The 12,556-nt window shown below is 39.6% G+C and overlaps 1 protein-coding gene across 1 annotated transcript in view; it reads right to left on the bottom strand.

The window, feature by feature from the left end:
* IL1RAPL2 (interleukin 1 receptor accessory protein like 2) overlaps positions 1-12,556 on the bottom strand; it is a 1,497,587-nt gene that overhangs the window by 311,769 nt on the left and 1,173,262 nt on the right. The window lies entirely within an intron of this gene.

Below are 12,556 nucleotides of genomic sequence, written 5' to 3'. Positions count from 1 at the left end.
GTTGCTATGAATCAGCATTAACTCAATGGCAGTGGGATTTACTTCTTTTTTTTATAGTGGATTAATCTGAAAAACACCACTTTAAGTAAATAATGAAACTCAAAATAACCAATAAAGAAGCAGAAAGACACTTAATAATGGTCTTTGAGAGGGTTCTGAATAAGTAAAGAACAACTCCACTGGGCATTATTGGCACAGTTGGAGCAATTTGTGTATGGAGTTTGGTGTTCCTAGGAATGCTAAATATATAATGGACCTTCAGAACAATAAACACATTGTCTATAAGAAGAACAGACAGACTGCTCCTCAGAATTGAGGATGCCAAGACTCGGTCTCATGTACTTTGGTCTTATTTCCAGAAAGGACGAGTCCCTGCAGAGGACATACATTTTGGTAAACTGCGGGTCAGTCAGCAAGAGGAAGACCCTCAATGAACTGGCGTGACATGCTCCTGACTGTGACAATGGGATCACACACAACAACATGAGTACGAATAGTACAAGACGGGATAAAGTTTTGTTCTGCTCCGCACAGGGCTGCTAGGAATTGGAGCTGAGTTGATGGCACACAATAACAATATATGATTGTATCAATGCTCAATTTTCAAAATTTGATCACTGTACTCTAGTTTTGTAGAAGAAGGTCCTTATTCTTACGAGACACATGCTGTTATTTAGGGGTAAGGTATTACATATGCAACTAACTCTGAAATAGTTCAGAGAAAACTCATGCTGAGGTGTCTATGTTTAGAGAGAAATGCACATGTGGTAAAATGTTAAAAATAGTAGTTAGTTTAGGTCAGTGGTTCTCAACCTTCCTAATGCCGCGATCCTTTAATACAGTTCCTCATGTTGTGGTGACCCCCCCCCCAACCATAAAATTATTTTTGTTGCTACTTCATAACTGTAATTTTGCTACTGTTATGAATTGGGTGGCCCCTTTGAAAGGGCTGTTTGACCCACAAAGTGGTTGCGACCTACAGGTTGAGAACCGCAGGTTTAAGTGAAAGGTATCCGGATGTTCACTGTAATTTTCTCGCAGGTATTTTGTGGGTTTGAACATTTTCCAAATTAAAAATGATAGTGGAAAAATTAAAAAGTCAAAAGCTTAAAACCATAAAAGCATCACATATGCTCGTGCTGAAGCTGCTGTACCTGAAGGAAGAAAGGGACGACTGGATGGCTGGATAAATAGCTTGGAGTCAGATGTCCTAAATTAGAGTTCAGGTTCTGTCATGAACTTGTCATTTCCCTTGGGTTTTCTCATGGGTCAAATAGGGGGTGCTAATACCTCTTTGCCCTGCCTGCTTTATAGGGCTGTTGTGAGGATTAGATGAGATAACAGATGGGAAAGCATACTGACAAGGGGAAAAGTGCTATTGAAATGCAGAACACTGTTACTGTTGTCCTCTTAGTCAGGAAATTTGCACACTGGCCACTACCAAATCCATTGCTGGCAATTGACAACTACTGATTTGCACATTCTGAATGATGTGCATTTACCACTTTGCTTTTGCAATCTCTCTGTTCTCTGACATAGGTATTCCCTGATATGATTGATGCCACTCACAGGCTATCATTAGCACTGAAAGAGACCACTGGCGTCCAAGAGGATTGTGCCACATGCCTGCTTTCTGGGCAGTAGTACTGCATATTTTCCATTTGAGTCAGTGGTGAGAGGCCGGGGTAAAGCAAATGTAACCAGAGAAGATAGTGAGCAAGAGGAAGATTGGGAAAAGGGAAAGGAAGATAAGATACCAGGGACATGAAGAGACTAGGTGATATACTTTAAGGAAGAGGACCAGAAAGTCCTGACACCGTTACATAAACTATCACCTCAAAGTGTTCTGATTTTTCAGTAGAACAACCATTTACCACACACTGTTCACCAATTTTCCATGTGGGTAAGGGTGAGAAAACTGCCCAAATATTAGTGTCTCTCATTCATACAATTTGGAAAGATTTAAGTGAGGTCTGCTTCAATAATCATTGCGAGGAGCAGGAATCACTTTTTGTGTGTTTAATGTTGAGTCTATATTCATGGCATACAAATATAGCGTCGTTAATCCAAAGCCATCTTGTGGTCAAAAATATTAAGACTGTCCAGCTATTTCAGAAAGGAAAACCACAAGCAGAACTGAAGTCACATACATTCACTACTCGCCCTTTCTCCTACAGGTTTGGGGGAGCAAACCACATATTTGACCTAGGGTTCACAGTTGAACAGAGTTTACCTGGTGGAGCCTCTGATGCACACAGTGACATAGACAGTGGTTGTCAAGCTACTCTGGCTCCTGAGTACCCTACGGGTATCAGAGCAGAACTGTCTTCCTCAAGGATCTCAGTGGTGGATTTTTCAGCCTTTCTTCCAAGGCGCCTCTGTGGAGGCTTCCCCCTCCCACCTTTTGCTATCAGTAGAGTACTTTAACCATTAGCAGCCACATGTGTAACCATTTAAAGCACCTACCATAAATACATGTTGTTAGGTGCCCAGCTATTTCCAATTCATAGCAATGGGATGTTGTTTTGCACTTACAGCAACTGCATGGACACCCTAATGCAACGTGGCCCATTTCTTTGCCATCCGCACAAGCACTGCTCAGTTTGAGCTCATTGTTGCAGCCATTGTGCCAAAGAGTAGAGATTTAAATATATCTACATTTTCAATGATCCTATCATATGAATATAGGTTGAACTTATTCTAAATACAAATTACAAGGGGGTAACCCGCTTGAAGTTATCATATGTACCCCCCCCCTTTTTTTGGTAAATGAAACACAGGATTGATGAACCTATCAGGACAGCAAGTAAAATAAAAGTTTGGGGCGGGTTATACAGGGGTAGAGGTGGTGGGGGGTGGGGGTCAGGGGAGAGTCAAGGAAGAAAAAGTATGTTTGGAAACGGTGGAAACAATTGTACGTGATTGGCATGATATGACATATATATTAACTCACAAGTAATAATAAATTAAAAGAGAACACACAAAAAACATAGATCTAGGAATGAGTTTGGGGCTCACACGGAATCCTAGCTCCAACTTAAAAACAATTAATTCTTACCTCATAGCCCTGTTCTATACTCACCCTCCGGAAGTGAACCTGGAAGATGCAGGTGCTATAGCAAAATGTGGCCAAGAAATTAGATGGTGCCTGGCTATCAGATAAAATAGCATCTGGAATCTTAAAGGTTTGTCTCCAAACAAGCAGCCATCTAATAAAGATGTCAACTAAGTCCACATGGATGAAGCACACCATCATAAGTCACTGAAAGATTATAAATCTTATCATTCAAAGTTAAAGGAGGGATCAGTAACAAAACCTAAATTGTAAGAATTCGATTTGCAGAAGGCTAGGGGATGATAGTGGGAGACCAAGATTCATTTGTGGAAACTGCATAGGAAATATACCGGTGAACTCCCTCTATCCACAACTGAGGGATGAGAGGAAAGTGGTTACTAAACACAGTGCATTGGAGAGATGAGTACAGAAGATGAAAGGTGTAAATCTGACTTGAACAGTTAAAATGTTTTCAGTTAAACCCCTCTGATGCATGCTGGAGCTGACCTGGTTTCCAACCTTATCTGTAGTTTTGCTTGTGTTCCGTCATAGTAGGGTGATCACCGTGGTGTTATGTCATTGGAGCTCACACTCTTGAAGCTGTGTTTTTCTGTGTTTCCCTATATGAAACCCAGGATTGAGGAGCCTATATGGACAGCAAGTAGAATAAGGTTTTTGTGGGGTGGGGAGAACAGTGGTGGTGTGGGGGGGATAAAAGGGACATGATGTCAAGGAGTCCAGGAAGGAAAAGGATGTTTCGAAACTGATTGTGGCAGCAATTGTACAATTCTGCTTGATGTGATTAAACTATGGATTGATACGATATATAAAGGGTACCTAACAAAACACAAACAAAAACCAGAAAAAGCTCCACTGGGTGATGTTTTTGTAGTATGCATTTTTCCCACTAGGTGAGCATTGAGCAACTTACTCTGAGTTAGTGCACCCAGTGGCCTTGCCTGGGAAGGTTCTCTCTGGCCACAGTGAATTTTTTCATAAAAGCAGCTTCACTCAAACCTGATTTGGGGGGATGGCCAAATTAAGAGAACAGTGTATGGCTGTGAAATTTTGTTTCCTGCTCAGGGAAAAAAGCCACAGAAACAGATGTGATGTTGAACACAGCTTACAAGGACAGCACTATGGGAAAAACTCAAGTGTACAAGTGGTTTCCTCGTTTCAAAAAAGGTGTAAATGTTGATTGATGACAAGCCTCGTTCTGGATGTCTGTCAATTTAATGTACACACCAAAATGTTGACAAAATTAGTACAGAGTATTTTAATGGAAGATTTGGGAATGAGAAGGGTCGCTGCAAAATTCGTGTCTCAGGTTCTGACTGACCTTGAAAATGAGTTTCAAAGCACGGAAAAAGCCATGCTTTGAAAGAACAGCTCTGAAGTGACCCAGAATTTTTTCCAAGTTAATTACTGGTAATGAGACATGTGTTATTCTTATGACCCCCAAACCAAACATCAATCAGGATGCCATTGTCACCTTGTCCAAAAAAAACTCGTCAAGAAAAATCAAAGATCAAGATGATGCTCATTTGATCTTTTGATGTGAGGGAGGTAGTGCATTTGGAGTTCCACCAGGCCAGACTGTCAATAAGCTTTCTATTTAGAGGTTCTGAAAAGATTACATAATAGTGTGCAACCTAAAAAATGCCTGATTTGTGGCAGACGGACTGGTTTTGCCACCACGAAAATGCACCTGCTCACGCAACCATCCTAGTGTGCCAGATTTTTTCCAAAAAACAGCAGGCCACTCTTGCCCCACACACCTGACTCACCTGACCTTGCTCCATGGGACTTCTTTTTGCTCCTGGGAAAGAAGAGGGACATGAAAGGATAGCAATTTCAACACGTAGAAGAGGTGAAGGGGGAAAAAAAAGACGGGAAGAAGGGAGATGTTGTCAGCCATCTAAACAGACAAGGTTGAAAATGTTTCCAAGAATGGAATCGCAGACTTGACAAATCTATTAAGTGTAATGGAGAGTTTTTTGAAGGTGATAACTTTTTTTGTTTATCCATTTTTTAAAATACCTAGCTTTGAAAAAGCAAAAAAAAAATCAGTTTTTTTGGGGGTACCCCCTTGCATGTATTAACTCTCAGTTAATAATAATTTTTTAGAAAGAACACACACACAAACCCAAATCACATTAAAAGCATTGTCTGCTGCCATTCATCTATTTAATTTTGATAAATGACTTCAGATTCCAGTCTCTTCTGCGGCTAATGTTTAGGTCAGCTTTGTCAAATTTTCATGTATACAGTAGCCAAGTTAGATAAATTAGGAGACCATCTATTTTACTTAGCTGAAATTCAAGATAACTGGGCTCTCTTTCTTATCTTTGTGATATTAGAAAACTAAACAAAAATGTTCTTAGAGTCTTCACCTGCAAAATGTACTCAACTTTTCTTGCTCAATCTTAGTGCCATTCTAATGATCAGATCCAAAATTGCATCTAAGATGACCCATCCTATCACGTGAAAATATTATTGCTTTTCATTAAATTTAGGCCTAAATGAAATACTTGTCTCTTGTTCAGAAAGCATTAGATCAGAAAGTAAACCAGAAAATGAACCAGGCAATATAATAAAAAACAACAACACAGTGTATTTTTCAATTATGACAATCAACACCCGAGATGTTAAACAGCACTCATCAAATCTCCATGTAGCCAAGGAGTACAGCTTACAAGAAAGTTTAGAGCCTGGCAAAGAGCAACTGCCACAATGCCACAGTTCATTTTTTCCTGGCGTGATTAATCGAGCCCATAATAGCAAAGAACGACAGTAGTCTTGTCAATAACCACCAGCAGAGGAACAAAAGCTGCACAGTGCTTGTCCAGGCATGATGGACCCTAAGCTATTTCTAAATGTGAGCTTTTATCAAAGATTTTTTAAAATGTGACTTGAGATTTAATCTTTAATACATGGGAGAACACAAGCAAGGAAGAATGAATCAGAAGAAATACTGATAAGGTCTATTAGTCAATAATAATAAGGTGCATTTCCCATGGTGAAGCATTTCTGAGGAGCTTGATCTTTCTAATAACCATATTTTGGACTAAGTTGCTGCATATAGAGCATATTGCAATGAAATCACTTGCTCCTTAAAAATAACAGGCAAAGCTTGCTCATGTTTGATAAGATTCAAGGAAGATCTATCTCTCTAGCATGTAGAGAATTCTTGAATGTTTTCCAATATGATGAAAGAATAAAAGGAAATATAGTGGAAATAACTAAACATTTCTGTGAACAAAGGTGGGAAGATATTGATGCTAATGGACAACATGGTTGTGACAGAGCAATGCCTGCTAGTTGGAGTCAATATAGTAACAGCTTTAATTATTACTAATAAAATCCATCTCAACTGTACAATTAAGATAGATCAAGGTATATATTGCTACTTCCCTCTATGAATAAAAAATTACCCTTTAAACATTACCTACCACAGTTTGTAAGAAAAGTCAGTGGTTTTTGCCAGTGGGAAAAGAGTTATTAGCTTGCTTATCGATTTGGGTGGTCATGGGCTGGGGCAACCCAAGAGGAGAGAAATTGAATTCTCCTTCATTATTTTCATTCTCGTTGACCTGGAAATCAGGAGGAAAGAAGCAATAGAAGCATAGAAAGATTTCCTACCTGTTTGTGGTCTAGAGGGGAGGACAGAACAATATCATAAAACTACATGAAACAATGAACAAGCCATCTCACAAAGATACTCTGAATACACCTATCCCTGTCTGTGACAGTCACTGACATAGAAGCTTTGTCGAAGCCACCAATGCTGTCTTCAAGGGCCACGTACTCAACCCACTGCCATTGAGCTGATTCCAACTTACAGCGACCCTAAAGGACACACTAGAACTGCCCCCTCAGGTTTCTGAATCTGTCCATGTTTAACGGAGAAGAGAGCCTGGGTGTTGTCCTGCAGAGCCGCGGGGGCTTGACGTGCTGACCTGGCTGTTGCTGCCCAGTCCTCCTCACCCAGGCTTCATGATATCTGTACAGTCACTTCAAAAGAAATATAGAAAAATTAAGAGGAAGCAAATATGGCAAAATGTCACTAACTGTAAAATCAACATAGTCGATTGTTAATTGAAAGGAGGTTGGAGTACACCGAGAGGTGCCTCAGAAGAAGGCTTCTGAAAAGCCAGCCACAGTGACGCCTCTGGAGCCCAGCTGTCCACTACCACCCGGCATGGAGGTACCAGGAGTTGGAAGAGACCCAGTGACAACTGGGAAACAAATGCTAAGTAAATGAGTGTTCGTTATATTCACTTGAATTTTCTGCTTTCAAACTTTTATAATGAAATAATAAACATTCTTTTTTTTACCAGTTCAGATTAATAGGGGGAAAATCGAACCGAAATCAGAAAATGAAAAAAAACGCCCGAAAGAGGACATTTTGAAAGGTTTTACTTTTACTTTGGATTTCTCATACTCGCCGAAGCTTAGCTAGTTTTGCCTTATAGTTATTGATTGTTTAGCTGATTGTTCTATGTCTTGTGCTGAAGCAGATTTATGGAGATTTGAACAATTTCATGAATAAAATACATTTAAAAGGATGAGAGGAAGTAATCACACCATGCAAACAAGAAAATATTTACCCTCATGGGAGGAGGTTCAGAGAGAGAACTTTAAACTCTCTGGCAGCAATGTGAAGAGGAGACCATACATATACTATTTATTTTTTGGGGGGGGCGATTATCACTAGAAAAAATCACAACAATACTACTATGGTTAAAATTAACAGAGTCTTAGGAGCCCTGGTTGTGTAGTGGTTGTGTGTTGGGTTGCTAGCCACAAGGTCATCAGTTCGAAACCACCAGCAGCTCCGCAGGAGAAAGATGGGGCTTTCTACTCCTGTAAATAGTTCCAGTTTCAGAAACCAGCAGGGGGTCGCTATGAGTTGGCATTGACTCGATGGCAACATGTCAGGCACAGTTCTAAGCACTTTTCATATATAATTGCTTTTATTGTTCATGATTGTACAAGTGAAGAAATTGAGGCTCAGAGAGATTAAGTAACTGGTCAAAGATTACTCTGGCTAGTCCTCACTGGTGCACATTAGTGATTCAGTGGCAGAATTCTCTTCTTGCATGTGGGTGACCCAGGTTTAATTCCCAGCCAGTGTAGCTCATGTGCTGTCCTGTGTATTGTGACGCTATGTTTATGTGTTTTGCGGTGATACTGAACAGGTCTCAGCGGAGCTTCAGACTAAGACAGAGTAGGAAGAAAGCCCTGGTAAGTGACCTCTGAAAATCTATAGATCATAATCGTGGAATCTGAATGGATCATGGGAATGGCACAGGACCGGGCAGCCTTTTATTCTGTTGTGCCATGAGTCAAAGGGCCAACTCTGTGCTGACTAACCACAAGCATTCTGACCAGGAGGCACACATTCAAAGATTCTTTTATAACACTGTCTCTTTTTCTAGTACATGCAACATTTCCTAAATAATAAGGCAAGAAAGAAATGTACATCTTGTGGACTTTTGCAGAGCAAATAATGAATAACATCCTTAAAAAAAATCCTTACTGTAAACACAGTGATAGGTTCCATTGGGCTCGTCATGATGATTTATTAATACCATACCCAGTATTCATCACAAATGAGTTCTTAGGTTCTTAAAACTGATGTATTTGAAGTAGCTGAGCACCTCTCCCTCCCTCCACATGCTAACACTATTAATCAGCTAAGAATAACTTCAGCCCTCCTATCAGAAAAGTGTGATATATCACACATTCTGAATTACTGGAACCTGGATCTCGGACATGTTGAAAGTGGCAAGTCCCAGTTAGACTTAACTTTTTCTTGAGAGGATCATATGTAGCAGACTTTGAATGTTTTGATAGATAAAGTAAGGAAGTCAGAAGTTGGGAAATGAATGCGGAATGACTTGAATCAACGTGAAAAGCAATTATATTAGCATCCAGGGGATTTGGCCTGGAACAAACCAACCAAGAACTCCATTCATTCTCCACTCACCTCTTCCTCTGTTCCTCTACTTATTTTCCCATCCAGATTCGAAGCAGAGTCTTTAGGCCTAGAACTTGTACCTAGAGGATATCTCAATGCTGAGTGCAATACAAATGATAAGCAGGACATGGGTCTGTCCTAAAAATCTGAAGTGATTTTATTAGAGAAGATGCAAAATTAAGATGAGCTATAATTACATTACATTACTGTATTTCCAAGTTTAGGTTTGCTCACTTCAGAAATCACTATTCACTCATGTACTGAACTGGGAAGGAGGTAGGTGAAACAGGTGGCCTATTACTAGATCCATTAAACAAGAGATTTATGCATTACATATCCATCTTGAGGCAATTAGGCTGATCTTTTTTTTTCTTTTATGGCTTCATTGAAAGCTCCTGGCAATAAAGCAATTACAAAGTAAGTATCCTACCATTTACCTATGATATCAAAGGTAATGGCCTTCTCATGCATTAAAAGTAGTGGGCCCCTTTCCATTTTTTCCTGAGAAATGTAGTACACTCAAAATAAAATTGCAGTCCTGACAGATATATACATATGAGAATGTCTAGTGTAAAAATGGAAAATATTATGTAGGAGATCATTTGGTGTAAGTGTAAAATTATTCTTCGTGATTTTAAGGAAATTTGAATTGTGACCCGATAACAGTCTACCATTTAAAATCAGATCTAGCTGTTAATATGGATTAGAGTGCTTTACTATGTCCTCCAACAAGGGCATTGTTTCACTTAATACTCACAACCCTACAAACGATGACCATCATCATCTTTATTTCACAGATGTGGGCACTGAGGCTAAAAGAGTTTATATAAGTGGTATGAGGCCAAACAGCTAAGTGAATGGTAGAACCTTAGGTTAATTCAGGTGGCCTAAGTGTGCACACAATATTAACGATTTGATGCTAACTATTTTAAACATGGATATTTGAACATGCCACTATTTGTGGCAGCATGGTGCCAAAATATTTGCAGGATAAAGAAAAGAACCCCATAATTATCTAGCTATGAATGTCACAATCATATCTCATGGTAAAAGGGAGCAGACCATGGTTGGGTCAGGAAGTCTAGTCAGATCTAGTTAGATTTTGTCACAAGTAAAGGGCCAGAGCATGGAGGAAAGCATGCCCTCTGCAATCAGATTCCATGACTCACTGTTTCTGGCCAAGCAGCACCCGATTAAACCAAGAGCATGGATGTTTATGTGGGAATTAAATGAGATCAGTGATTGAGATGAGAGAAAGACATTTCCGGGACCCAATCATGATACCATGATTGCCAAAAAGAACAAACCAATCTATATTGGAAGAAGTAATCTAGACTGCTTCTTACAAGCAAGGATGGTGAAACTGCATCTTTGGACATCTGAGCAGGAGAGACAAGTCCTTGTAAAAAGACATGATGCTTGGTAAAGTGAAGGGGCAGCAAAAAACAAGAAGGCCCTCAAAGAGATGGATTGACACAGTGGTTGCACCAATGGGCTCAAACATAAGAAAAATGATGAGGATGGTGCAGAACTTGGCTGTTTTGTGGCTCTTAGTCTTGCCTTCACATTAGAAATAACTAACCAAAAATCCTGACCAGCTGCACCCTAGCCCAAATACATCAGAATCATCATGGTGATCAAGGCATCATACGTTTTGAAAGCTCTCTATTGACTATAATTGCAGCCAGGGGTTAGAGTGACAGAACTAGGTTTGGAGAAGCAAATGTGGCCAGGTGCCAATGAGTCAGCTGATTCATAGAGGCCCTATGTATAACACAATATAATGCTGCCTTCTCCTGTACCAAAGGAGTCACAAGAAATCCATCCACTCCCCTAGTTCAGTGGTTCTCAACCTTCCTAATGCCACGAACCTTTCATACAGTTCCGCATGTTGTGGTGATCCCCCCAACCATAAAGTGATTTTTGTTGCTACTTCATAATTGTCATTTTGCTACTGTTATGAATTCTCATGTAAATATCTGACATGCAGGATGTATTTTCATTGTTACAAATTGAACCATAATTAAAGCATAGTGATGAATCACAAAACATGTAATTATATATTGTGAAATATTTATGTCTAATGACAAATCAATGAAATTTTGTCTTGAAGCATGGTGTAGCATAGGTAACAGTCTTCACGCCGGGTACTCGTAGTGAGCATATCTGCATGTGGGCAGACCGTCTAGAAACAATAGAGGAGCGGTGTCTTGGTTGCTAAGACCATCGGAAATATGTGTTTTCCAATGGTCTTAGGCGACCCCTGTGAAAGGGTCGATCAACCCCCAAAGGGGTCGGGACCCACAGGTTGAGAACTGCTGCCCTAGTTACCGTGCATATAGAAAGTATCCCCAAATCTAGGGTGGGATTGATCCTAGTGTTAGGTGCCGTCCGGTTGGTTCTCAGTCCTAGAGACCCTGTGCACAACAGACCCAAACACGGCCCGCCCTGCACCAGCCTCACAACCTTTGTTGTGCTTCAGCCCATGGATGCAGCCACTGTGTCAATTGTCTGCCTTTGCCTGCCTTTCTCCTTCACCAGCATGGCCTTTTTTCCCAGGAATTGATCTCCCCTGATAACATGTCCAAAGTATGAGACAAAGTGTCACTACCCTCACTTCTAAGGAGCATTCTGGTTGTACTTCTTTCAAGATAGATTTGTTTGCTCTTCTGGCAACCCATGCATGGCACTTTCAATAGTCTTCACCAAAGCCATAATTCAAATGCCCCGATTCATCTGCTGTTTTATGTAATTAAATCCTCGACAGCTTTAACCTTTTCTCCATTTATCATGAGTCATCTCTTGGCCTAGTTGTGAGGAGTTTTGGTTTCCTTTGCACTAAATTGAAATCCATGCTGAAGGCTACAGTCCTTTATCTTCAACACAAATGCTTCAAGTCCTCCTCACTTTCAGAATGGAAGGGATTGAACCTATATTCATGAATTACTAGTACCAGCTCTGAATATTAATGTATCCAGGTAAGCATGTCATTGTATTTGTTGCTAACTAATGCTAAAAAGTCCAGATGGCTCCAAATTTGATTGATGCATGATTCTGAGTATCCAGATGTTTGACATCATGTAGGAAATTAATTTGGTTAGCTAAGTGAAATTTGACATTTTATCTAGATGCATTTATATATGAAAGTATTAACTAATATATCTGCTATAATAATTACTATTATAAGCCATTTTTAAAGTATGAAATAATATAACCAACATAATATAGTCATTATAATGACTCAAATATATTTTATGCTAAATTATTTTTTCTCAAACTAAAAAATTTCATATAGTAAACGCTTGATAATACCATCTACAAACTTATCAGAGTCAAAGAATAAAACTCCAGTGCTTGAAGTCTAGGGTTTGGATACTTTTTAAATTCATTGATGGCCCCCTATGTATTTGAATTCTTAATATTTGTTTTATTATATGTTAGAAATGTGAACTATTAAGGCTATATGATATTAGCAAAGTTATAGGAATAACATATGTGAATATGCTGGTCCACGGTAA

The sequence above is a fragment of the Echinops telfairi genome, unplaced genomic scaffold, assembly GCF_000313985.2.
Source record: "Echinops telfairi isolate 266 unplaced genomic scaffold, ASM31398v2 ScPeMD7_7427;HRSCAF=8465, whole genome shotgun sequence".
NCBI classification, from domain to species: Eukaryota; Metazoa; Chordata; class Mammalia; order Afrosoricida; family Tenrecidae; genus Echinops; species Echinops telfairi.
This window is presented reverse-complemented; position numbering and strand designations above follow the sequence as displayed.